Below are 26,662 nucleotides of genomic sequence, written 5' to 3'. Positions count from 1 at the left end.
TTCCAGGACAGTGAGTTCCAGGGCTGTTACACAGAAAAACCCTGTCTCCAAAAACCAAAAAGGAAAAAAAGAGAAGAAAACTTTTAACAGAATTCTCACGAGAGCCTGCCAAAGGATGGATAGGCCCCGTTCCTCTGCTCTGCCAGGAAAGTTAAACACACAGCTTACCTCTTCAGGGGCATGAGATGCTTCAGGGCTCTTCTCAGAACGCCAGCAATGAGGTGGTTTTACAACCTGGTGATTCTTGGCTGTCTGCTGAGACGGGCTCTTCCCGTATCTTCCAGAATTTTAGGGATTTACTTATCCCAGACCCTTTCCCCTAAATCTTGAAAGTCGCTCTTAGGTCATAAAACCCATTCTTGTTTGTTTGTTGTTGTTGTTTGTTTGTTTTCCAGACAGGGTTTCTCTGTATAGCTCTGGCTGTCCTGGAACTCACTTTGTAGACCAGGCTGGCCTCGAACTCAGAAATCCACCTGCTTCTGCTTCTCCTGGGATTAAAGGCGTGTGCCACCACGCCGGGCTTAAAACCCATTCTTTTGGGGGCTGGTGAGATGGCTCAGCGGTTAAGAACACCGACTGCTCTTCCAAAGGTTCTGAGTTCAAATCCCAGCAACCACATGGTGGCTCACAACCATCTGTAACAAAAATCTGATACCCTCTTCTGGAGTGTCTGAAGACAGCCACAGTGTACACATATATAATAAATAAATAAATCTTTAAAAAAAAAAAAAACCATTCTTTTGAGATAGGTCACCTGTGCTTTCCAACAGCCTGAGTGACTTCTCTGCTAGCTTAGGGCCAGGCCTAGTCCGACTCCCACAGCCATTGTGATTACTTCAGTCAAAATCCCTAGACACCAAATCTTGGACATTGTCTCTGTGTGAAGAGGACCCATTCTTGTGAAAGAGGCCACGTGGACTTTGTAAACAACTTCAATGTAAAAGGGTTTTATCCTTTAAATAATTAAAGGATAAAGGTGATTCATACCAGAGAAGGTCGGTATGGGCTAAGCTGAAACAGTGTTAAACCCGAGCGCTGGTTCACTTAGGTTCAGCAGTGAAGCTTAACAGGAGCTGGGTACTGTAACAGTCGGTAGGCCGTGGCTCGCAGAAGCTCCATTTTTAGGAGTGAGAAAAGAAACGGTTTATTAAAAGGAAATTAATAATCAGGCAGATTGCATCATGAGGGAGGAAAATGTCCCAAAAAGCAGAGAGAAATGTCAGGAGTGCCATGCTTTGTTCTCTCTGGGCCGTATAGTAGTACTGTGTCCCCTTCTGTGTCCTGTCTAATGTCTGGTGCACCAATCTGTTCTCGTGTTCAATTCATGTATGTTCGTGTCCAGTCTGTATGAATGAATGTTCTATGTTTTATGTTGGATAATAAAGATGGTATAAAAAACTTTATCTGGGGGCTGGTGAGATGGCTCAGTGGGTAAGAGCACCCAACCGCTCTTCCGAAGGTCCGGAGTTCAAATCCCAGCAACCACATGGTGGCTCACAACCATCTGTAATGAGATCTGACGCCCTCTTCTGGAGTGTCTGAAGATAGCTACAGTGTACTTACATGTAATAAATAAAAATAAAATCTTACGCCGGGCGTGGTGGCGCACGCCTTTAATCCCAGCACTCGGGAGGCAGAGGCAGGCGGATTTCTGAGTTCGAGGCCAGCCTGGTCTACAAAGTGAGTTCCAGGACAGCCAGGGCTATACAGAGAAACCCTGTCTCGAAAAACCAAAAAATAAATAAATAAATAAAATCTTTATAAAAAAAAAAACAAAAAACTATCTGCAAAGCCGAGAGCTGCCACGTGCTTCAGCCAGGAATCAGACACATGGCAGGAGGGCCCCTGCTGGAAAAACTGTTTGTTTTAGGAGAAAAGGGCGAGTGCACAGCCTCTTAGTTTTGGAGTAAAAAAGCTGATAAATGGTTCGTGACTAATGTGTTTGACAAATGGTAAAGTGCCTTTTATTCTATGATTGTAGCTACAAAAATTAATATTCTCTGAATGGTCTAAATGTAACTGCTTCATTTGGTTCTTTTTTATTGATAATGTGCTCTGCATGTTTTCACATTCAGCTCATAAGTTGTTGGTTAAGATTAATAATTGTTACATTGCTACCGATGATTAGTGTCAAATTTGATAACTCAAGTTTAGAGTCCTTCCGACATGTGGCATAAGGCAGGCCAAGAGGCTGGGTCTCTAAAGATATTTCTAGTTTAGATAATAATTAATGTGGTTCCTATCCTAAATAGTAAAATTTACGATAAGATTTAAAGCAATGCCTCTTTATTAAAGCATTAAAGCTTCCTTTAATATGTATTCATAGGTACTCATAGGTATTAATTGGCAGCCAAACTTCGTAATATGATAGTAATGCTTCTAATATTGATTTTAAAGATGATAAATTGTTTTAAACTTGGGTTTTGCTTTCCCAAGGTTGTAGATATTATCCTAACGTTACAAAAGAAGCTTTAAAATTATGGTTAAGGGCTGGTGAGATGGCTTAGTGGGTAAGAGCCCTCAACTGCTCTTCCAAAGGAGTTCAAATCCCAGCAACCACATGGTGGCTCACAACCATCCGTAACGACATCTGATGCCCTCTTCTGGTGTGTCTGAAGACAGCTACAGTGTACTTACATATAATACATAAATAAATCTTAAAAAAAAAAAAGTTCCAGAGGATCCAATGTCCTCTTTATAAAAAAAAAAATTATGGTTAAAACTGCCATTGTTCCATTGACTGCAGCTTGCAGTTTGATTGCAAATTTAAGATTTTCTACTCACCCATATATTGTTAATTAAGATAATTACACCGGGCGGTGGTGGCACACGCCTTTAATCCCAGCACTTGGGAGGCAGAGACAGGCAAATTTCTGAGTTCGAGGCCAGCCTGGTCTACAAAGTGAGTTCCAGGACAACTAGGGCTATACAGAGAAACCCTGTCTCGAAAAACCAAAAAAAAAAAAAAAAAAAAAAAAAAAGATAATTAAAGAGTAATCATCTTTTGAAAGCGCTAATACAGCTCACTTCATACAAAACTGTGACAAAGTTATCTAGTTATGTTTGTCTTTGTGAATAGATTAGACCCTCAATCAGTTTGGCTATAGTTGCTGCCTGGCAGGAAATTGCAGTATGGGCAATTTTTTCACAACACTAAAGTTGTGAAGAACGTTTTATCTGTAAGTCATTTTAAGAAAGAGTATCAAAAATTAGAGGCATAGACAGTTATATTGTTCCTCTAGAATCGGTCCTTATTACAGGAGGGCCAGGATGCTCAGATTAAAAAGTATTTTACGTTTGAGTCAATTTAGGGCTCTGGGCAGCCTCAGAGCAGCTTGTGGCCTTCTTGTGTTTTGCAAACAGTGCCTGAGAAAGTTTTTCCCTGTGTTCAAGAAAATTTCTTTTTAACAGTGTTGCAGATCTATTCAGATGTTTAATAATGTTTAAATTCAAAGAGTTTTGCTTCTAGTAAACTGGTAATCACTAGAAAATTTTGCCTCTAGGTATAGCTAATATAGCTTTACATTATGTAAGAAAAATTTGTTATTGTTTCTGCTTCTATACAAAAGAAGCCAACAGTTTTAATCTTTCAGTGTAAGTGGAAAGTATTTTATTAACTAATGCTTCTCAAGGTAAGTTTACCTTAAATCCTTGCTCTCACCCAAGAGATTCAGAGACAATATCCTTTTATTACTTAGGGTTTTAGTTTACTATAAAAGGTTTTACAAAAGCCAGGCGTTGGTGGTGCACGTCTTTAATCCCAGCACTTGGGAGGCAGAGGCAGGTGGATTTCTGAGTTCGAGGCCAGCCTGGTCTACAGAGTGAGTTCCAGGACAGCCAGGGATACACAGAGAAACCCTGTCTCGATAAAAACCAAAAAAAAAAAAGGTTTTACAAAAAATAAAGAAAGCGTTTATAATTGTTATTAATTATATTCATTGATAATTAAATATTAGTTGTGCCCAAGACAATTCTTTGGCCAGAAAAAACATTATTGTAAAGTCATTTTTCTCATCCTCCCAGCCAATCGTTGGCCCACGTGGGCCCAACTAGCTGCTGTGGGGCGGAGTCTTAAGACACTCAGTTTCCCCTGTTCCAGCACAAATAATCTAGTTGTGTGCTGTAGATGTTGTTTTAAAATGCTGAACAATCAAACCTTAATTTGTATATTAATAGTCAATGCCATATCTCTGAGCTCACAATTGCTTAAAATTGTTCATCCCTCAGATACTATTAATTCTCAAATTTGCAATTGCTTATGCATATTTCTAGTTAATAAATAAATAAATTATGCACATGTGACTCTTAATAACTTTTCAAGCTTTCTAGTTACAACCACTCCTTAAGAAAAATGATTGAAAGTGCAATTAGTTACTGCCCCTTTACAGCCAAGTATTTAAAATGTTTTGTCAACAAGTTATTAATTCAATAGGTTAGATATTGTGAAATTTTAAAACTTTAACTTCTTAAAAGACAAAAAAGGAGAGAAATTGTATCCCCGTGCATACTATTTAGTGCATTCCCATGCACACTATTTAAATCATACCTTTATTTTCAAAATTTGAAATTTAAATGTCAAGAATTTAATAAATGCTTTATAGTATCTTAAAAGGATCTACTTATTGGCTTATAGATTGATCCTAAAACAGCTACCTTATTAGGAAAGGGAAAAAACAGGTTCTCTCCACAGAACGCTGCAGAAGCATATTAGTAATTCATGTGACGAGCTGGCAGGTAAGTTGACTCAGTGTCCTGATTGTAATGACTAAAAAACTAAATTAAATTCATGTTTTAGATCCATCCTTGCTTGCCATTTTTCCAGTTTAGACTAGCTTCTAGCCTTTTAACTTTATGGCAATAGTTCATCAGAGACTGTATATTCTGACTTAGTAAAATTAGTCATTTAATAGAGTCATAATGATTTTTCTCTTTTCTTCAGTGTGACCAGTCATTCTAACTCAATCTTAGACTGGTCTAATATTCATTGAGTCCAATATTAGAGATTCCTGTATTCTAAATTACCTAGCAAAGTTAATTCAGAGCACATCCCCCACTTCCCCTAGATCCCTAACCTCAGAAGGATTGCTGGCCTTACAGCTAGTGGAAAAAGCTATTGAAGAGCGATTTGTCACTTATATAGATTACTCCTTGCCCCTGCATCTGTTAATTTTTAATACGACTCATGTGCCTATGGAACTGCTATAGCAAAAAATTTCCTATAATGCATCCCCCGCCCCCAAGAGCACACAGGTGGCAACTGCTATCTTCATTCCAAGGACATTCCAGCACGTGGCCTTCGGTCTAAATTGAAATTTAGGTTTACCAAGAGGGCTAGAAAAGTAGATATTTCAAATATTAAAAGAGATTGGTTTTTATTTTGATAGACGGGCTTAGTCCCTTAGCTGGCCTCTGGCTTTTCACCTTTGCTGTTTTTTTTTTTTTAAAGATTTATTTATTTATTATATGTAAGTACACTGTAGCTGTCTTCAGACACTCCAGAAGAGGGCGCCAGATCTCGTTACGGATGGTTGTGAGCCACCATGTGGTTGCTGGGATTTGAACTCTGGACCTTGGGAAGAGCAGTCGGGTGCTCTTACCCACTGAGCCATCTCACCAGCCCCTCACCTTTGCTGTTATTGCAAGGTCCCCTTAGTTCCTCAGGCTGTGGGAATAACAGAGATGAGGAGGATGACTTCCAGCTCCTATTTCAGCCACAAATCGTGGTGTTACTAATGACATAATTCTTGCCTAGGCCTTGCTAAATCTGAGGTTGACAATTCTCCTTTAGGAGCTGCACAGTACTCAGAACTCTGCATACTGGTTCGTGATCATACAAATACAGTATGGGTATTGCTTGGTGCAGAGAATTACTGCAGGGGGAGGTCCAGCCTGACCATTTCTGAGTTCCCTGTGCGATATACCCAGTTTGATGGAGGTTGGTATCTAATTCCAACTAAAAACCAAAAATATCTAAGGCTCTGTCTCCCCTCCCCAAAAGATACCAAGAGCCACAGGTGTGGGCCGTGTCAGCACCCACGGGAGGAATCGGGTCAATTTCCACCCAAGTCAAGGTTAAAAGCCCACTCATCTACGGATGAGAAAATCATTTGATCACCTCAGTTAAGCGTGGCCTTTTTAAACTTAATTAATAGGGGTGAGAGAGGTTGGAGACCATACTGTTGGAAGGGCAAGCCCTTCACAGCCTCCCACCCAAAAAAAAAGCCAATTGGCCTTGTACTAAGGAGCTAGTCATTACCCACTTCTCCCTGTTTCCTGCCTGTCATCCAAAAATGCGGAGGAATATCAACTCAGTGTTATTCTTAAATAAGTGCATTTCAAATTTGTTCAGTCAAACTTCTGCCAGGGTTCCAACGCCCTACTTAAAATTCAACTAGGAAGTTACCTATTCAGCACTAATTAGCATTATAAAGTCAGAGCCTACAGCTCAGGGCTTTTCTGTTAGTTGTTTACTAGGATAGAAAGTACAGTCTTATCCAGACATGGTTTTCCATAAGAAAAGTTAGGGAATCCCACAGAGACAGGTTTTTTCTTTAGCCCTAAGAATTCAGGCAGAACTATTGAGCATAGATACATTTTTTTGCCTCAGGCCAGCCTTTTCTTTTTTCTTTTTATTTTTATTAACAACAGGGAGGAGATGCAGCCTCTCCTCACCCAGCCTTAATGGTTCCACTGTTTACACCTGGATGGAGCTTGCCGGCTCAATTGTTCTGCCACGCTCACTGCTGGAACCTGCTGCTTTGCTGTTCGGAGCCGTGCACGTGGTCACCCTGCTATTGGACCCCAAGGTTAATTGGCGGGAATCGGGCCCCTCCCCCTTCCTTTATAATGGAGTGCCGGAATAGTAAAAATTGAACCTTGAGCAGAGACCTTTGTCTTGGTTCTTTCCTTATCTCGCTCAGCCCAGCCCCTCTTCTCAGCCCTTCCAACAGTATGGTCTCCAACCTCTCTCACCCCTATTAATTAAGTTTAAAAAGGCCACGCTTAACTGAGGTGATCAAATGATTTTCTCATCCGTAGATGAGTGGGCTTTTAACCTTGACTTGGGTGGACATTGACCCGATTCCTCCCGTGGGTGCTGACATGGCCCACACCTGTGGCTCTTGGTATCTTTTGGGGAGGGGAGACAGAGCCTTAGATATTTTTGGTTTTTAGTTGGAATTAGATACCAACCTCCATCAAACTGGGTATATCGCACAGGGAACTCAGAAATGGTCAAGCTGGACCTTCCCCTGCAGTGGTTCTCTGCACCAAGCGGTAGCCATACTATATTTGTATGATCACGAACCAGTATGCACAGTTCTGAGTACTGTGTGGCTCCTAAAGGAGAATTGTCAACCTCAGATTTAGCAAGGCCTAGGCAAGAATTATGTCATTGGTAACACCATGATTTGTGGCTGAAATAGGAGCTGGAAGTCATCCTCCTCATCTCTGTTATTCCCACAGCCTGAGGAACTAAGGGGACCTTGCAATAACAGCAAAGGTGAAAAGCCAGAGGCCAGCTAAGGGACTAAGCCCGTCTATCAAAATAAAAACCAATCTCTTTTAATATTTGAAATATCTACTTTTCTAGCCCTCTTGGTAAACCTAAATTTCAATTTAGACCGAAGGCCACGTGCTGGAATGTCATTGGAATGAAGATAGCAGTTGCCACCTGTGTGCTCTTGGGGGCGGGGGATGCATTATAGGAAATTTTTTGCTATAGCAGTTCCATAGGCACATGAGTCATATTAAAAATTAACAGATGCAGGGGCAAGGAGTAATCTATATAAGTGACAAATTGCTCTTCAATAGCTTTTTCCACTAGCTGTAAGGCCAGCAATCCTTCTGAGGTTAGGGATCTAGGGGAAGTGGGGGATGTGCTCTGAATTAACTTTGCTAGGTAATTTAGAATACAGGAATCTCTAATATTGGACTGAATGAATATTAGACCAGTCTAAGATTGAGTTAGAATGACTGGTCACACTGAAGAAAAGAGAAAAATCATTATGACTCTATTAAATGACTAATTTTACTAAGTCAGAATATACAGTCTCTGATGAACTATTGCCATAAAGTTAAAAGGCTAGAAGCTAGTCTAAACTGGAAAAATGGCAAGCAAGGATGGATCTAAAACATGAATTTAATTTAGTTTTTTAGTCATTACAATCAGGACACTGAGTCAACTTACCTGCCAGCTCGTCACATGAATTACTAATATGCTTCTGCAGCATTCTGTGGAGAGAACCTGTTTTTTCCCTTTCCTAATAAGGTAGCTGTTTTAGGATCAATCTATAAGCCAATAAGTAGACCCTTTTAAGATACTATAAAGCATTTATTAAATTCTTGACATTTAAATTTCAAATTTTGAAAATAAAGGTATGATTTAAATAGTGTGCATGGGAATGCACTAAATAGTATGCACGGGGATACAATTTCTCTCTTTTTTGTCTTTTAAGAAGTTAAAGTTTTAAAATTTCACAATATCTAACCTATTGAATTAATAACTTGTTGACAAAACATTTTAAATACTTGGCTGTAAAGGGGCAGTGACTAATTGCACTTTCAATCATTTTTCTTTTTTTTTTTTTTTTTTTTTTTTTTTGGTTTTTCGAGACAGGGTTTCTCTGTGTAGCCCCGGCTGTCCTGGAACTCACTTTGTAGACCAGGCTGGCCTCGAACTCAGAAATCCACCTGCCTCTGCCTCCCGAGTGCTGGGATTAAAGGCGTGCGCCACCACGCCCGGCTTCAATCATTTTTCTTAAGGAGCGGTTGTAACTAGAAAGCTTGAAAAGTTATTAAGAGTCACATGTGCATAATTTATTTATTTATTAACTAGAAATATGCATAAGCAATTGCAAATTTGAGAATTAATAGTATCTGAGGGATGAACAATTTTAAGCAATTGTGAGCTCAGAGATATGGCATTGACTATTAATATACAAATTAAGGTTTGATTGTTCAGCATTTTAAAACAACATCTACAGCACACAACTAGATTATTTGTGCTGGAACAGGGGAAACTGAGTGTCTTAAGACTCCGCCCCACAGCAGCTAGTTGGGCCCACGTGGGCCAACGATTGGCTGGGAGGATGAGAAAAATGACTTTACAATAATGTTTTTTCTGGCCAAAGAATTGTCTTGGGCACAACTAATATTTAATTACCAATGAATATAATTAATAACAATTATAAACGCTTTCTTTATTTTTTGTAAAACCTTTTTTTTTTTTTTTTTTTTTTTTTTTTTTGGTTTTTATCGAGACAGGGTTTCTCTGTGTATCCCTGGCTGTCCTAGAACTCACTCTGTAGACCAGGCTGGCCTCGAACTCAGAAATCCACCTGCCTCTGCCTCCCAAGTGCTGGGATTAAAGATGTGCACCACCAACGCCTGGCTTTTGTAAAACCTTTTATAGTAAACTAAAACCCTAAGTAATAAAAGGATATTGTCTCTGAATCTCTTGGGTGAGAGCAAGGATTTAAGGTAAACTTACCTTGAGAAGCATTAGTTAATAAAATACTTTCCACTTACACTGAAAGATTAAAACTGTTGGCTTCTTTTGTATAGAAGCAGAAACAATAACAAATTTTTCTTACATAATGTAAAGCTATATTAGCTATACCTAGAGGCAAAATTTTCTAGTGATTACCAGTTTACTAGAAGCAAAACTCTTTGAATTTAAACATTATTAAACATCTGAATAGATCTGCAACACTGTTAAAAAGAAATTTTCTTGAACACAGGGAAAAACTTTCTCAGGCACTGTTTGCAAAACACAAGAAGGCCACAAGCTGCTCTGAGGCTGCCCAGAGCCCTAAATTGACTCAAACGTAAAATACTTTTTAATCTGAGCATCCTGGCCCTCCTGTAATAAGGACCGATTCTAGAGGAACAATATAACTGTCTACGCCTCTAATTTTTGATACTCTTTCTTAAAATGACTTACAGTTAAAACGTTCTTCACAACTTTAGTGTTGTGAAAAAATTGCCCATACTGCAATTTCCTGCCAGGCAGCAACTATAGCCAAACTGATTGAGGGTCTAATTAATCTATTCACAAAGACAAACATAACTAGATAACTTTGTCACAGTTTTGTATGAAGTGAGCTGTATTAGCGCTTTCAAAAGATGATTACTCTTTAATTATCTTTTTTTTTTTTTTTTTTTTTTTTTTTTTGGTTTTTCGAGACAGGGTTTCTCTGTATAGCCCTAGTTGTCCTGGAACTCACTTTGTAGACCAGGCTGGCCTCGAACTCAGAAATCCGCCTGCCTCTGCCTCCCGAGTGCTGGGATTAAAGGCGTGTGCCACCACGCCCGGCTAAGATTTTATTTTTATTTATTACATGTAAGTACACTGTAGCTATCTTCAGACACCCCAGAAGAGGGCGTCAGATCTCATTACAGATGGTTGTGAGCCACCATGTGGTTGCTGGGATTTGAACTCCGGACCTTCGGAAGATCGGTTGGGTGCTCTTACCCACTGAGCCATCTCACCAGCCCCCAGATAAAGTTTTTTATACCATCTTTATTATCCAACATAAAACATAGAACATTCATTCATACAGACTGGACACGAACATACATGAATTGAACACGAGAACAGATTGGTGCACCAGACATTAGACAGGACACAGAAGGGGCACAGTACTACTATACGGCCCAGAGAGAACAAAGCATGGCACTCCTGACATTTCTCTCTGCTTTTTGGGACATTTTCCTCCCTCATGATGCAATCTGCCTGATTATTAATTTCCTTTTAATAAACCGTTTCTTTTCTCACTCCTAAAAATGGAGCTTCTGCGAGCCACGGCCTACCGACTGTTACAGTACCCAGCTCCTGTTAAGCTTCACTGCTGAACCTAAGTGAACCAGCGCTCGGGTTTAACACTGTTTCAGCTTAGCCCATACCGACCTTCTCTGGTATGAATCACCATTATCCTTTAATTATTTAAAGGATAAAAAAAAACCCTTTTACATTGAAGTTGTTTACAAAGTCCACGTGGCCTCTTTCACAAGAATGGGTCCTCTTCACACAGAGACAGTGTCCAAGATTTGGTGTCTAGGGATTTTGACTGAAGTAATCACAATGGCTGTGGGAGTCGGACTAGGCCTGGCCCTAAGCTAGCAGAGAAGTCACTCAGGCTGTTGGAAAGCACAGGTGACCTATCTCAAAAGAATGGTTTTTTTTTTTAAAGATTTATTTATTTATTATATATGTGTACACTGTGTCTGTCTTCAGACACTCCAGAAGAGGGTATCAGATTTTGTTACAGATGGTTGTGAGCCACCATGTGGTTGCTGGGATTTGAACTCAGAACCTTTGGAAGAGCAGTCAGTGTTCTTAACCGCTGAGCCATCTCACCAGCCCCCAAAAGAATGGGTTTTAAGCCCGGCGTGGTGGCACACGCCTTTAATCCCAGGAGAAGCAGAAGCAGGTGGATTTCTGAGTTCGAGGCCAGCCTGGTCTGCAAAGTGAGTTCCAGGACAGCCAGAGCTATTCAGAGAAACCCTGTCTGGAAAACAAACAAACAACAACAACAAACAAACAAGAATGGGTTTTATGACCTAAGAGCGACTTTCAAGATTTAGGGGAAAGGGTCTGGGATAAGTAAATCCCTAAAATTCTGGAAGATACGGGAAGAGCCCGTCTCAGCAGACAGCCAAGAATCACCAGGTTGTAAAACCACCTCATTGCTGGCGTTCTGAGAAGAGCCCTGAAGCATCTCATGCCCCTGAAGAGGTAAGCTGTGTGTTTAACTTTCCTGGCAGAGCAGAGGAACGGGGCCTATCCATCCTTTGGCAGGCTCTCGTGAGAATTCTGTTAAAAGTTTTCTTCTCTTTTTTTCCTTTTTGGTTTTTGGAGACAGGGTTTTTCTGTGTAACAGCCCTGGAACTCACTGTCCTGGAACTCACTGAGATCTGCCGTCCCCTTGGCCTCTCTGCCTCTGTAGCATGCACTTGAATGGGCTAAGCCATCTGCCCCTCCTGTGAACTTTTCCTTTTCCTTTTTTCTCTCTTTCTCTTTTTTCTTTTTCTTTCTTTCTTTCTTTCTTTCTTTCTTTCTTTCTTTCTTTCTTTCTTTCTTTCTTTCTTTCTTTCTTTCTTTCTTTCTTCCTTCCTTCCTTCCTTCCTTCCTTCCTTCCTTCCTTCCTTCCTTTCTTTCTTTCTTTCTTTCTTTCTTCCTTTTCTTTTTCCTTTTGAGATACGGCCCCTTGTAGCCCAAGCTGGCCTCACAGTCTCTATCTGGCCGAGGGTGGCTTTGAACTCTTGGTCCTCCTTGTGCTGGATTGTGCTGGAAATACAGGCTCTCCACAACTCTGAATGGACACCCCGGCGAGTCGTGTTTCTGGAAGTTGGACGCAAACGCGATCAGGACAGGGTCCCCACGGATGGTGTGTGTCTAAAGGGTGGTCACGGGGCTCTGTCCGCGGAGTCTCTTCAGGTTCCACTGGGGCTGGCCCTTGGCGTTGGGCGCACACTGGGCGGAGTCTCGGAGCAGGGTAGGGGTGGGGTGGGGTTTAGGGCCTCCGACTTCAGGGTGAGGGCGGAGCGCATGCATATGAGGCTGCGCGCGGAGGCTGTCGGTCCGGTGGCTCCAGGGTGCTGCGTCCCGCAAATATGTCGTATGTAGTCTTATGAGGTGGTTATGATTTACCTGAGAGATGATAAGACAGCGACCGGTCTGGAGGGCATGATGGCGAAGCGGACGTGCGGACGCGGTGACCGTATGTTAGAAGTGAGTGGGCGGTGAGGGACTATGCGCACGCGGCGGAAACAACTCATACTTACCTGGCAGGGGAGATACCATGATCACGAAGGTGGTTTTCCCAGGGCGAGGCTTATCCATTGCACTCCGGATGTGCTGACCCCTGCGATTTCCCCAAATGCGGGAAACTCGACTGCATAATTTGTGGTAGTGGGGGACTGCGTTCGCGCTCTCCCCTGGCTTTCTCTGGTTGCAAAAGCAGATGTTGTTGAGCCTTGCCAGCTTCTGGACTGTACAGAGGTTGATACGAGATGTGGGCTATGTGTCGGGGAGCCAGAAGGCAAGGTCTCCTCACAGCTCTCCTTCCACCCTCATAGTTCTTACAGAAGATTGGGCGGGCCCCTTCCGAGTTCCCCGAACTTCGGGGTGGCGGTCGGAATATGCTTGGCCCAGGGAGTGGCACTACTATTAGGGAGTGTGGCCTTGTTGGAGTCGCTGTGCCATGCCTGCCTGGAAGCTGCCCTCCTCCCACATTGATGATTATTGATGGACTGTAATGGTACATGTAAGCCAGCCCCAACTAAATGAGAGTTACCTTGATCGCGGTGTCTCTTCATAGCAATGGGAATCCAAAGTTTTTCTTTCTTTCTTCTTTCTTTCTTTCTTTCTTTCTTTCTTTCTTTCTTTCTTTCTTTCTTTCTTTCTTTCTTTCTTTCTTTCTTTCTTTCTTTCTTTCTTTCTTTCTTTCTTTCTTTCTCTCTCTCTCTCTCTCTCTCTCTCTCTCTCTCTCTCTCTCTCTCTCTCTCTCTCTCTTTCTTTCTTTCTTTCTTTCTTTCTTAGTGCTTCCTTCTCTTTTAATGAAACAAATCCAAAAGATGTACAGTCAGGCTCACCTTGTGCAGTTCACAAGCATGGAAAAACAGAAAGCACAGAGTTCCAACACAAGAAGCTAACCCAAGACCAGGCTGGACTTGCTGCCAGGGGGGTTTCTCCTGGATGGCACCGGGGCTGGAGCCACTGGGCTGGGCACAGGAGCATCGGCTTCTCTTCCATCTGTGCCAGGTTGGCTTGGAAATCTGTGTCCACATTTTCATGCATATCCCCTTCTCCCTTGAGGTCTAAGAAATCTCCAGAGCTTGCTTCAGACGAGTCACTTCTCTGTGTTCCTGGCGACTCCGAATCTTCCCTGCCACCCCTAGGCTTGGCACCTGCTGACTTGGCCCAAGATGGGGGGTTCTCTTCAGGTGTCCCAAAGATGTTAGAAGCCATCTTGTTCTTCCTCACAGGCTGTTCTGTTGGCTCATCAAAGCCTAATGAAAAATTGGACCCAAAAACCTGGAGGCCGCAAAACCCGGAAGGTGTTCCTGCTGTTAGGGTCCACACCCTTAAAGGCAGTGGTAGTGGTCATGGCGCCAAGGGGCGAGGTAGGCTGGCCCTGAAAACGCCGAGGGGGACTGGGACTAAACGGTGCAGACGACTCCACAAGCTAAACCACCGGGGCTCCACGAGCTTCTACTAGCCAGTATCTTTCATTTTGCCTGCAGTAGTTGTCCTCTCAGAGGCTTACTGCCTCTGTCTGCTAACATAGGCCTAGTCCTGGCTTTTAGCCTCGGTACAATCTTTTTTTTTTTTTTTTTTTTTTTTTTTTTTTTTTGTGGTGGTGGTGGTGGTGGCGGGGTGGGTTTGAGACAGGGTTTCTCTGTATAGCCTTGGGTGTCCTGGAATTCACTTTGTAGACCAGGCTGGCCTCGAACTCAGAAATCCACCTGCCTCTGCCTCCCTAGTTGCTGGGATTAAAGGCGTGCGCCAGCCACCACTGCCGGGCAAACTGGCTTCTTTCAACTTCTGCCTGAATTGCTCTGCCTGGCCTCATACTAACTTTGGCAATCTGTTCTAATCTTCTGGCTCCTCCTCATTCTCTTTCTGCAACCCGTCTCTGTAACAGCTGTCCCAATAAACCTGCCTTCTCTCCTTTTTTCTCTCTGCACTGCCATCTCTTTAAGTAGCCTCTCTTTTCTCCCTGTCCTCGTGAGAGTTGGGCATATTCTACTGTCAAGTCTTTCTCTGATTTGTCACTTTGTGTGCCTTTCAATTACACTTCACTTTTAAACATAGGTGCTTCCTTCTACAAACTAAATTTACTTTCTTTTTTAAAATTTGTTATTTATCTATTTATTTATTTATTTATTTTAAAAGGATTTGTTTGTTTGTTTGTTTAATGTGTGTACACTGTAGCTATCTTCAGACACTCCAGAAGAGGGCATCAGATTTTTGTTACAGACGGTTGTGAGCCACCAACTGGTTGCTGGGATTTGAACTCAGGACCTTTGGAAGAGCAGTCGATGCTCATAACCGCTGAGCCATCTCACCAGCCCTCTTTTTTTTTTCTTTTTATTTATTTATTTATTTATTTATTTATTTAAAGATTTATTTATTTATTATATGTAAGTACACTGTAGCTGTCCTCAGACACTCCAGAAGAGGGCACCAGATCTCGTTACGGATGGTTGTGAGCCACCATGTGGTTGCTGGGACCTGAACTCTGGACCTTCGGAAGAGCAGTCGGGTGCTCTTACCCACTGAGCCATCTATCTCACCAGCCCCTTTTTTTTTCTTTTTAAATTTTAAAAGGTTTTATTTATTTTATGTATATGAGGAGTACACTGTAGCTGTCTTCAGACACACCAGGAGAGGGCATCAGATCCTGTTACAGATGGTTGTGAGTCACCATGTGGTTGCTGGGATTTGAACTCGACCTCTGGGAGAGCAGTCAGTGCTCTTAACCGCTGAGCCATCTCTCCAGCCCCTAACAACTAGAAACAGGTTTTTCCAGTAAACGACACAATCTCGGGGTTCACAGTGTGACCAAATATCTTGCAACAGATGTAAATGGATCCCCTGGTCTACAGCTTGGTCTACAGAATATGTTCCAGGACAGCCATGAGAAACCTTGTCTGGAAAAAACAAAACAAACCAACTAACCGACCGACCAGCTGCTAACCAATCAGCCAACCAGCCAACCAACCAACCAGCCAGCCAGCCAAACCAATGTTTCCTCCTTCTTGATACAGACCAAGGGTTAGCGGAAACCTCGGGGATTGAGGAAGGGTACAGTGTGTCCGTACGTTATTAAGTGTAGAAAGTTCTTAAAAGAGACTGTATGGGAGAAAATGGATGTAAAATCTTCTCAGCCTGGGCTGGAGGACCGGCGGGGGAGATGTTATATAAAGGTGGCCTGAGTTGTCTCAGTGCCAGAATGTGTGAACCACACTCCTTGGTCCGAGTCTTCTTTCGCTGGTGGCACACACATCCTCCTTCTGGTTGTGAACCCCGAAGGGGCTGGGCAAACGGAATCACCCGGCCAAACAAAAACCCCAAAACAATCAAACGATAGTGCGCAGACCAAACGAGTAAGACATGAAGGTAGAGGAGGGGTCTGGCACCCGCCGGTATGATTCCCAATACTATTTTAGGGTTTCCTTTGGAAACACCACAGACAAAAAAACGCAACATGAGGAGGAAAGCTTTAACTGGTTTACAGTTCCACGTGACAGCCCGTGAGTCCAGGCATTGAGAGCAAGAAACCTCCACTCGCAGGGTCTTTTTACTTCCAAAATAGGTAGAGCCCATCACGACTACGAGAAGAAACAAGGCTTGAAAAGAGAAATTAAGATGCTACAGCCTTACTTTTGCAACCAGAGAAAGCCAGGGGAGAGCGCGAACGCAGTCCCCCACTACCACAAATTATGCAGTCGAGTTTCCCGCATTTGGGGAAATCGCAGGGGTCAGCACATCCGGAGTGCAATGGATAAGCCTCGCCCTGGGAAAACCACCTTCGTGATCATGGTATCTCCCCTGCCAGGTAAGTATGAGTTGCTGCCGCCCACAACACGCTCTCCTTCAACACGCACTCCTTTCAAACGCACGGTTGCCTCCTCCGCGCCACCGCCTCGCCCTCACGCCCTCCACACCTCTGCCACGGTGCTCCTCTCTCACGAAAATCACACGCGTGTCACGCGACACACTCCACCGGAGAGGTGGCCCTTCCGGATCCGCACGACCGGCAGCCACTGCGCGCCTCTCATCTGCATACGCCCCGCCCACGCGCCGCTTGCTCTTGCTCTAGCTCTCGCTCTAGATTTCGCGCTCGCTCTCTCGCTCTTTTTTTTTTTTTTAGCAGGCAAGACATCGAGACCCGGGCAAGGTGACTTCGAGCGCACTGTGTAGCCTGGAGCCTGAGATGACCCTAAACTTTTGATCGCACTATGCAACCTGAGATGACCCTTAACTTTCTGATCCTGCGTAGATGCCATCGTCCATACTGGGGACCACACCACACACTCGGGGATTTGTGCATGCCAAGGTTTCTTACCAGCCCAGGGGTAGCACTGCCCCACGCTGAGCTGGGCCTTCCCATCATCACTACTGATAAGTAAATGCCCTTCGCGCTTCCCTGCCTGATCTTTTTGGAGGCAGTTTCTCAACCGAGGTTCCCTCCTCTCACAGGCAGTAACTTGTATCTAGCGCAAGCCAGCACAACCCCAGTTCCAGGGGATCCAGGATCCTCCTCTGACCTGCACAGGTTCGTATGGTGCCGTACACTCAGGAGCACATGAATACATATTAAGGTAAAAATAAAATAAAATAAAATAAAATAAAATAGGGGCCGGAGAGATGGCTCAGCGGTTAAGACCATTGACTGCTCTTCCAAGGGTCCTGAGTTCAATTCCCAGCAAACACATGGTGGCTCACAACCATCTGTAATGGGCAATCGATGTCGTCTTCTGGCGTTGTCTAAAGACAGCAACAGTGTACCCACATACATGAAATAAACAAGCAAATCTTTTTTTAAAAAAAATTAAGTGGAGGAGGATGGTTGGGAAGAGGAAGGGGCTCTGCGAGAGTGTTTGGGAGACAGGAGAGTGACCAGAGTCACGAACAGGGTTGAAATACATTGTGTACGCGTATGAAAACGTCATAATGAATCGCACTACTACGTAGAACTGCCGCATGCTGATGATGACAAATAGGGAAAGGAAATTATTGTCACTCTCTCAATTTTGGGGATCCACGTTTGACTTTTGCGTTTGTTTTTGTCATGACAACAAAACGATGTTCTTGAAACTTTTGTTTAGGAAAAAAAAAAAAGTTATATATGTAATTTGTCCTGCATATTGTGAGGTGGCAGAAACAAGAGTGCGGCCTGCTCCTGAAACTTCAATGAAAAAACTAGGACTTTGTGCCAGATATGGTTGTTTGGCTCCCGCCTTTAGTCCCTCCCAGCCAGCTCTCAGGAGGCGGAGGCAGTGGGATCTCTAGGAGTTCCAGGCGGCCGGGCTGGTCTACAAAGCGAGTTCCGTGACAGCCAGAGCTACACAGTGAGACCCAGTCTCCAAACGCTGACACACGAGAATCGGGGCTTGGGTAGGGGCTTATATGTGGCTTGGTGAAAGAGGACATGCCTAGCGTGTCAGGTTGATCCTCAGCACCCGTGTATTAAATACATGAACATGCTCAGTCAAAACACCCGGGATCAGGCTTTTGACCAGTAGCAGATTTGACCGGCCCCGGCTGCCGTGGCCCCGGTAGTGCCCCTAAACGGAGGCACTGGACGCCAGACTTGTTGACCGTTACCTTGGAACACTTGATTGGCTTGCTACCAAGGTGAAAAACAAAAACAGGGACCAGTGCTTTAAACTTGAAACCAGCATGTCAGAAGAACTGGTGTGTGGAATGGGGTGGATGTGTGTGTGTGTGTGTATGTGTGTGTGTGTGTGTGTGTGTATGTGTGTGTGTGTGTGTGTATGTATGTGTGTGTGTGTATGTGTGTTTCTCTACAGCAAACTTGAGACGTCAACTTCGCAAGTTAATTGAGATTGGTATTGAACTCAACTTTTGAAAGAATCCCGATGCTGGAGAGATAGCTCAGAGGTTAAGAGCAGTGGCTGCGCATCCAGGGAAACAGGGCTCAATTCACAATCATATATACAGGCAAAACATCTCTACACACGAAACAACCTTTTTTTTTTTCTACCTTTTTATCTTCCTTTCTTTCTCTTCCTTCCTTCCTTCCTCTCTCTCTCTCTCTCTCTCTCTCTCCTTTCTTTTTTTTCTCTCTCTCTCTTTCCATCCCAGTACTTGGGAGGCAGAGTCATGCACATCTCTGAGTTCTCTAGAGAGAGAGTTCTAGCATAGCCAGGGCTACGTAGAGAAACCCTGTCTCACAAAACCAAAATTACTACCACCACCACCACCACCAAATTATTATTAGTATTATTACTTAAGAGATTTGTTTAGTTTAATGGGTATAAGTGTTTTGCCTGTGTGTATATCTGTGTATCACTTGTGTACAGTGCCCAATAGAGGACGGAAGAGGGCATCAGATCCCTAGAACTGGAATTACAATCGTGAGTTACCTTACCGTGTGGATGCTGGGAATTGAACCCGGGTCCTCTGGAAGAGCAACCCAATACTAACTGCTGAGCCGCCTCTCTAGACATATAGATATGGAGATTATATATATCGACTTCCAGCACCTAGAACTGTTCTGGTTCTGCAAAACGGACGCTAGAAGCTTGAACCAAAGAGATGCAGTCCCAGCGCCCAGCCTTAAAGACAACAAAGGTGCCGGCTCAAAGGACTGGAGTTTGAGTGTGTGGCCAGGTTCAACTGTGCTCAACCAGCCCCCAGGGTTGGCCGTGCTCTCTCTACTCATTCCATCTTTGGAGAAGCGACTGCCACCTGACCAACCCAGAAAGGAAGGGTACTTCTTCCCTTTCCTTGGGGTCATTTCAACCAGCTTTTGGGACAGGGTGTCTTGTCACTCAACAACCCAGGCTGGCCTAGAGCAGGTAGTCATTGGACCTGGGGACCTCAGAAAGAGTAGAGATGCTGGATTAGAAAGTTGATCAGAGCGGCATTGCAGAGATGAACCCTCCATTATCAGCTGAGGATGAAACGGAAAAGCACTCATCCCTGCTGGCCCGCCTCCGGCGAAGTCGGCCACAAAGTCCTCTCTGTCTCCTCTCTCTGGGGCTGCCCGACCCGACTGCAGGGGCCCACTATATGCCCTGTGGATGGGCAACATGGTTGCAGGTGCTTTGGAGCAAGGAGCTGTTGACTGGGCAAGGTCCTTGGCTGTAGCAGAAAGAGGCTCCAGAACCCCAGGAGAACAAAGGGAAAAAAATGAAGTGCAGACCTATGTAATACAGTCCTCCGGAACTGTGTGCACCCTCCTAGACCTTACAATGACTCTTGCCCAGTTCCCTAACGAACTCCAGAAGAATCCAGTAAAAGACCATAACAGTTGACCTGTCTAACAGCCCAACGTCACTGCAGATAAGAGCGAAACCTTAGGGGCTCTTAGGAGCTCTTCTTAAGAAGGCAGCGTGCACTTAACTAGTTCACTCTATCTTTTAGAACCACAAATACCAGGGGAGAGCGCGAACGCAGTCCCCCACTACCACAAATTATGCAGTCGAGTTTCCCGCATTTGGGGAAATCGCAGGGGTCAGCACATCCGGAGTGCAATGGATAAGCCTCGCCCTGGGAAAACCACCTTCGAGATCATGGTATCTCCCCTGCCAGGTAAGTATGAGTTGCTGCCGCCCACAACACGCTCTCCTTCAACACGCACTCCTTTCAAACGCACGGTCGCCTCCTCCGCGCCACCGCCTCGCCCTCACGCCCTCCACACCTCTGCCACGGTGCTCCTTTCTCACGAAAATCACACGCCTGTCACGCGGGACACTCCACGCGAGACTGCTTCTTCGGGTTCCCCGGGACCGGCAGCCACTGCGCGCCTCTCATCTGCATACGCCCCGCCCACAGGCGGCCAATCTTCTCTTCTCTTCCTCTTCTCTTTCTCTCCTCTCCTCTCCTCTCCTCTCCTCTCTTTTCCTCTCTTCTCCTCTCTTCTTTTCTGTTTTCTTCCCCTGGCCTGAAGGAGACCGCGATGGGCACACAGCCTCGGGCACACTATGTATATATGAGATGAACTGACTAAGGTTTCTTTATGGCCTGGGATGACCCTCGGGGGTTTGTGCGTGCCGAGGCAAGCAAGTCAGTCTACCCTGTCGAGCTACACTCTCCGCCCTATGAAATACACATATAAACCCGCCTACAAGTTCTCAGGCAGAAAACATTGCTACACTGACTATGGAGGCTCACACCTGCCTGGAACCTAACGGTTGCGAACCAGACGCAAGAGAAGGGTCTGGACCTACTCTTCCTGTTGCCTCACTTATTTTTATGGTGGTGGGGGTGGATTCCGCTCCGGTCATTAGGAGTGGCTGTAACTCTAAGCAGCTTCTACCTGCAGAGCCATCGTGCACGCTCCCTCCCATCCCCTTTAACTGACTCTAAACTATTGGTATACATTGAAGGAGTGAATTAGTTTTTCATTTTCCTTCCCTCCCACCCACCCTCCCTTCCTCCCTACCTTTTAATTTTTTTAAATTTTTTTTTAAAGATTTATTTATTGATTATATGTAAGTACACTGTAGCTGTCTTCAGACACTCCAGAAGAGGGAGTCAGATCTCGTTACAGATGGTTGTGAGCCACCATGTGGTTGCTGGGATTTGAACTCCGGACCTTTGGAAGAGCAGTCGGGTGCTCTTACCCACTGAGCCATCTCACCAGCCCTTAATTTTGTTTTTGAGACAGGGGTTCTCTGTGTAGCCCTGGCTGTCCTGGAACTCACTCTGTAGACCAGGCTGGCCTCGAAGTCAGAAATTCACCTGCCTCTGCCTCCCAAGTGCTGGGTTCAAAGGCGAGCGCCACCACCGCCCGGCTCCCTCCCTCCCTCCCTCCCTTTTAATATTCACTCTCACACTAATGGCTTAGTTAGGGGTTTTCTATTTCTTTCACAGAACACCATGACCAAAAAAGCAAGCTGGGGAAGAAAGAGTTTCTTTGGCTTACACTTTCGGATCATAGTCTGGCATTGTAGGGCGTCAGGACAGGACCGTGAGCAGGGCCTGAGGTAGGGGCTGATGCAGAGGCCATGAAGGATTGCTGCTGACTGGCTGGCTTTACATGGCTTGCTTTCTTATGGAACCCAGGGATGGTTCACGATCACTAATTGAGAATCTCACAGAGGCCTTTCCTCCACTGAGGCTCCCTTCCTATCTCATGTCAAGCACAAACCCAGCCATTACATCTAGCTGGACTCGTCATTTTGTGGGATCTGCACGCTGATGATCAGTGCTTTCCAGTCGACAGATCTTGCTTCTGGCCTCCAGGATCGACTTTTTTTTTTTTTAATCCCCCCCGTCCCCTGTCCCCCCCGCCCCCCCCAAACAGCTTGGGCCACACACAGGACACACACAGCTCTGACCAGTTAAGACACAGGCCAGTCCCCAGGGAGAGCATCTGCCAGGAAATGAAAATCAAAACCCCTGTTCTAAGTTCTCTGCCTCCCCAGTTGCTCTACTTGGAAATCAGCAGCCGGCTCGGTGCCCAGAGGCCACGGTTAGGTGGGCTGGTTTATACTGCTCTGGAATATAGACAGCTCTCTCCAATGGGTCTTCTCTGGGTATGGGCGACAGGGGTGTGGGTTTGTAGAGGGTAGTCCTTCCTGTCTGCGGTGCTCAGTTTTAGTTTCCCCCGGTCAATGTTAAATTCCAACAGACACCTCTTCAACACCCCGAGTTTCGAGGAAGCAGAGGGATGTGGGTGGACAAACTCCACCATACGATACAAAGTACAGGGAGTGTCTCACCTCACTTCCCTTCAAAAGCTTCTTGTTTTTGTTTTTGTTGTTTAATTGCAAGTTGTTGTGTGCCAAGACTTTTCAAGGGATAGGCAACACACAGGTCTGCGCACTCCAGATAGGGGGCCCACAGCAGACAAAAGTACGGTTGCTACCAAAGTCCAACTCCACCTCGGTGGACCAAGGATCCTCATTGGAGCTGCTTACAGTAATACTACGGGTGAAGGGTGACTTACAGGAGCAGGGATGACTCAAAGACAGCTGTGTAGAGAGACTCTCTTGGGTCCTGTTGGGAAGCATCACCTGTCAATAAAAAAGCTGTTGGCATATTAGCTTAGGCGGGAAATGGGAAGTGGGAGCGCTGGGCCAGGAAACCCGAAGAAGACCACCAAGCGGTCGGGTCGAATCCCTTGCATAGCATTGGGTCTCTTTATTTAAGCTCGAGTTTGGGCTATATCACCTTCTCTGACACGGGAGAATGGGGCGTGGCCCCGAACCCAGTTTCAGTCAAGCATTTGTAGAGGCAAGAAAGGTCTGGTATCTAGCCTGGTGCACTTCTGAGAGGAGGGCCACTGCAGCCTTTAACGTAATTGGCTGGTGCTGGGAGCCAAACCCTAAACTCAGCTTCAGTTTTCCCCCTCACTGGTGGCTCTTAGGAAGTGAAATGTCAGGGGCAGATTTGTAACCTGAAGGTGCAGATTTGTTGGGCAGTAACCTGGAAACTGGTGCTACACACAGGTCTTGTGTATGTGTGTGTGTGTGTGTGTGTGGGGGGGTAACCTGGAATGAGGTGCTAGGAACCAGCCTGTTAACTTGAGTTCAACCTTAGGTCAGGTTCTCTAAGATGGAGTCTGAACCCAAAAGATTTGGTCTCGAACTCAGAAATTCGCCTGCCTCTGCCTCCCAAGTGCTGGGATTAAAGGCGAGCGCCACCACGCCCGGCGAACTTTTTGTTTGTTTGTTTGTTTGTTTGTTTTGTTTTGTATTTTTGGATAGAGGATTCTGAGCTAGAGTTATTTTCCCAGAATGCTGATGGAGACTGTAGGCCAGTGAACCCTAGGAGCCAGAACTAGCCTGGAGGCAGGACCTAGAAGAGAATGAATGGATAATTGATTTACAAGGTAGTGGGAAGTAGCCAAAGCTTTGGGCCTAGGCGTTTACTTACAAACAACTCAATCTCAGAGCTGTTATTCTGCTGTGAGGAGCTGCATCATCAGAGCTCAGCCTGGGAAACAGTTCAGCAAAGAGAGCCAGGAACCCGGAGTGAGTGCACACCGCACCGAGCAGCCTCAGGCCGCTGAAGGGGAGCAGGCTGGAGAGTGCCCCCTGCAGGCGGCTCAGCCGATCTACACCTCTCTGGTCTGCTCTCAGAGGCTCTTTTGCAGCTTGCTTCTCTGAGGGTGACCCTCAGCACAGCAGCCCTTACTGTTCACTCCTGGGAGGGTGGGGTGGGGGTGGGGGCTGGTGGAGCTGGTCAGTTTCACGGACTTCCTGAAGCTATTTTGAGTCCTGTTGCCTCCACCTTAAGAAAGAAATTCTTATGGGGGTGGGAGTTTGGGGATTTAGCTAAGTGGTAGAGCGCTTGCCTAGCAAGTGCAAGGCCCTGCATTCGGTCCTCAGCTCTGGAAAAAAAAAGAAAAAAGAAAAGAAGAAAAGCTGTCTGCTAGAAAGAAGAGCTCTTGCCTGTGAAGGGGAAAGTAGGTTTCCTAGGACGAAAGGTGTGCACCATCACCACAAAGCAAGTTCTAATTTTTAAAATTTGTCTGGGGTTCTGGAGAAATAGCTCACTCAGTGCTTAAGAGTACACTTGGTTCTCGGGCTGGAGAGATGGCTCAGTGGGTAAGAGCACTGACTGCTCTGCCAGAGGTCCTGAGTTCAATTCCAAGCAACCACACGGTGGCTCACAACCATCTGTAATGGGATCTGATGCCCTCTTCTGGTGTGTCTGAAGACAGCTACCATGTACTCATATACATAAAATAAATAAATCTAAAAAAAAAAAAGAGTACTTGATTCTTTTGTAGAAGGTCCAACTTTGGTTCCCAGCACTTATGTCAGGCATTACACAAGTGCCTATAACCTATAACTATAGCTCCAGGGGATCCACCACCCTCTCCTGGCCTCAGCAGGCAGGCAGGCAGGCAGGCACACTTGCAAGCACACACACACACATACACACACCCCAATTTAAAATTTATTTTGGACTGGGCCTGAGACAGAAGCAAGCAAATCTCTGTGAGTTCAAAGCTATCTGATCTACATAGTAAGTTCCAGGAGGAAAAAAACAAAAACAACACCCCACCCCGAAAAAGCGGGGGCTGGTGAGATGGCTCAGTGGGTAAGAGCACCCGACTGCTCTTCCAAAGGTCCGGAGTTCAAATCCCAGCAACCACATGGTGGCTCACAACCATCTTTAATGAGATCTGACTTCCTCTTCTGGAGTGTCTGAAGACAGCGACAGTGTACTTACATATAATAAATAAATAAATCTTAAAAAACAAAACCCAAAAAGCAAAAAGCATGTAGATATGTGCGGTGTGCATGCATGTTTACATGTATGAGCGCATGTGTGTGTGTTTGAATGTGGGAAAAAGTTACAGGTTGAGATAGAGCATCTTCCTTGATTTCTCTCTATTTACTAAGGTTCTTGCTGAACTTGGGAGCTTGTCTTGGGCAATATCCTTCCTCTGCTTCTGGAACTGGAGTTACAGGCAGATGAGCTGCCCCACTCAGTGCTGGGAAGGAAAATCTGGTCTTCTGCAAGTGTTCTTAACCACTGAACTATCCCTGCAGCCTCCTTGTGCTGGTAACCACAGCTTCAGTGAGGTGATGCATGCGGCAGCTGGGTCCTGTCTAGAAGACAGCTCTTAACAGCTCTCCTCCCACTCTGACAGTTCTTACAGAAGACTGGCCTCTTTCGAGTTCCCAGAATCTCGGGTGGGAGTAGATGTAGACCATTCACCTGCAGTTGAGCACTGTTCCTTATTCTTTGCATTTTGATCAGTTGTGGATCTCCTCAGAAACCACTACACTAATGTGCTGCAGTAAAATGCTTGACAGTTTTTCAACCGGACAATTGAAAGCAACACAAATCCTTGGGTATAAATATAAATATTTAGAAGGCAACGTGGCAACATGATAATGTAGCAAACTAACAGTACATATTAGAGGGGAGACCCCTCACCTCCCATATTACATTAAATTTCATACAGACAAGCCTAACGAAATTAATTGGGTCGCAACAAATGATGCCTGTCTTATGGTTTCTGGTCCAGGGTCAAAATCAACTAACTTGGGGAGGAAGGGTTTATTTCAAGGCAGAAACCGGATGTAGCAGATACTGAAGAAAAGGTTGTGGAGGCATGTTGCTTACTTTACTAGCCTCTCATACCTTAGCAGGCAGGGGTACGAGCCAGGGGTAGTAGAAGACAGCCTGGTCTACAAAGTGAGTTCAAGGACAGAGAAACCCTGTCTTGAAAGTAAAGCTGTCGGTGCTAACAGTGTGAAAAAAACGGTAGAATTTGCCTCAACTGAGAGTTAACTTATACATTATTGAAAACATCAGGCAAAAAGAACTAAGTCTTTATAATACTCAAAGACATTTTCTATTTTTTCAACAAAAAAGCCAGGGGAGAGCGCGAACGCAGTCCCCCACTACCACAAATTATGCAGTCGAGTTTCCCGCATTTGGGGAAATCGCAGGGGTCAGCACATCCGGAGTGCAATGGATAAGCCTCGCCCTGGGAAAACCACCTTCGTGATCATGGTATCTCCCCTGCCAGGTAAGTATGAGTTGCTTCCGCCGCGTGCAGGCTCTCCATCATTGTATACTTACTTTTTAATTACGGTCTCTTCTTCAATGCGTCTTCTCTACATTATATTTTCTTTTCTAACTTTGCCCCGTAAATATACGCTCTATATTATGTAAATATTATCAATAACGGAAAAAATGTCTATTTAGGGAGAACCGGTAGCCTTTGCGTGAAATTCTTATCTACATATTCCACGCCTCTGTGGTGACGCCACGGGAACTCGTGTGTAGGCCCCTCAACGCGACTCCGCCCACTAAGGCTGTGAGGCGGGGGCGGGGTTTGTTGTTAGTGGACGATCGAATCTCACAATCAAAACCTAAGCTTCTGCCCAAGGTACGCTCCCCAGGCTCTGGGCAAAGAGAAAGTTTTTTAGCTCAATTCAGTTTTTGCTAGCGGAGGACCGGATTCTAAGAGATTCACCCTTGTTAAGTTTA

At 44.9% G+C, this 26,662-nt stretch overlaps 4 non-coding genes and 1 pseudogene across 4 annotated transcripts; 1 reads left to right on the top strand and 4 right to left on the bottom strand.

Annotated features, from left to right (window-relative positions):
- The first annotated feature begins 12,778 nt into the window (after positions 1-12,778).
- On the top strand, positions 12,779-12,942 carry LOC147001235 (U1 spliceosomal RNA). Its single transcript, XR_015045299.1, has one exon. It is a non-coding gene; the product is annotated as a U1 spliceosomal RNA (small nuclear RNA).
- Positions 12,943-13,652: 710 nt separating this feature from the next.
- On the bottom strand, positions 13,653-14,116 carry LOC147001234 (jupiter microtubule associated homolog 1 pseudogene; annotated as a pseudogene).
- Positions 14,117-16,409: 2,293 nt separating this feature from the next.
- LOC147001233 (U1 spliceosomal RNA) lies at positions 16,410-16,573 on the bottom strand. The gene has a single exon (XR_015045315.1). It is a non-coding gene; the product is annotated as a U1 spliceosomal RNA (small nuclear RNA).
- Positions 16,574-20,134: 3,561 nt separating this feature from the next.
- Positions 20,135-20,298, bottom strand: LOC147001232 (U1 spliceosomal RNA). Its single transcript, XR_015045308.1, has one exon. It is a non-coding gene; the product is annotated as a U1 spliceosomal RNA (small nuclear RNA).
- Positions 20,299-26,042: 5,744 nt separating this feature from the next.
- On the bottom strand, positions 26,043-26,206 carry LOC115032849 (U1 spliceosomal RNA). The gene has a single exon (XR_003838508.1). It is a non-coding gene; the product is annotated as a U1 spliceosomal RNA (small nuclear RNA).
- Positions 26,207-26,662: the final 456 nt, after the last annotated feature.

Source organism: Mus caroli, unplaced genomic scaffold (genome assembly GCF_978045245.1).
Source record: "Mus caroli unplaced genomic scaffold, Mus_caroli_1 scaffold_14, whole genome shotgun sequence".
Classification (NCBI taxonomy): domain Eukaryota; kingdom Metazoa; phylum Chordata; class Mammalia; order Rodentia; family Muridae; genus Mus; species Mus caroli.
Note: the sequence above shows the minus strand (reverse complement) of the source record. Positions and strands in the feature narration are given on the sequence as shown.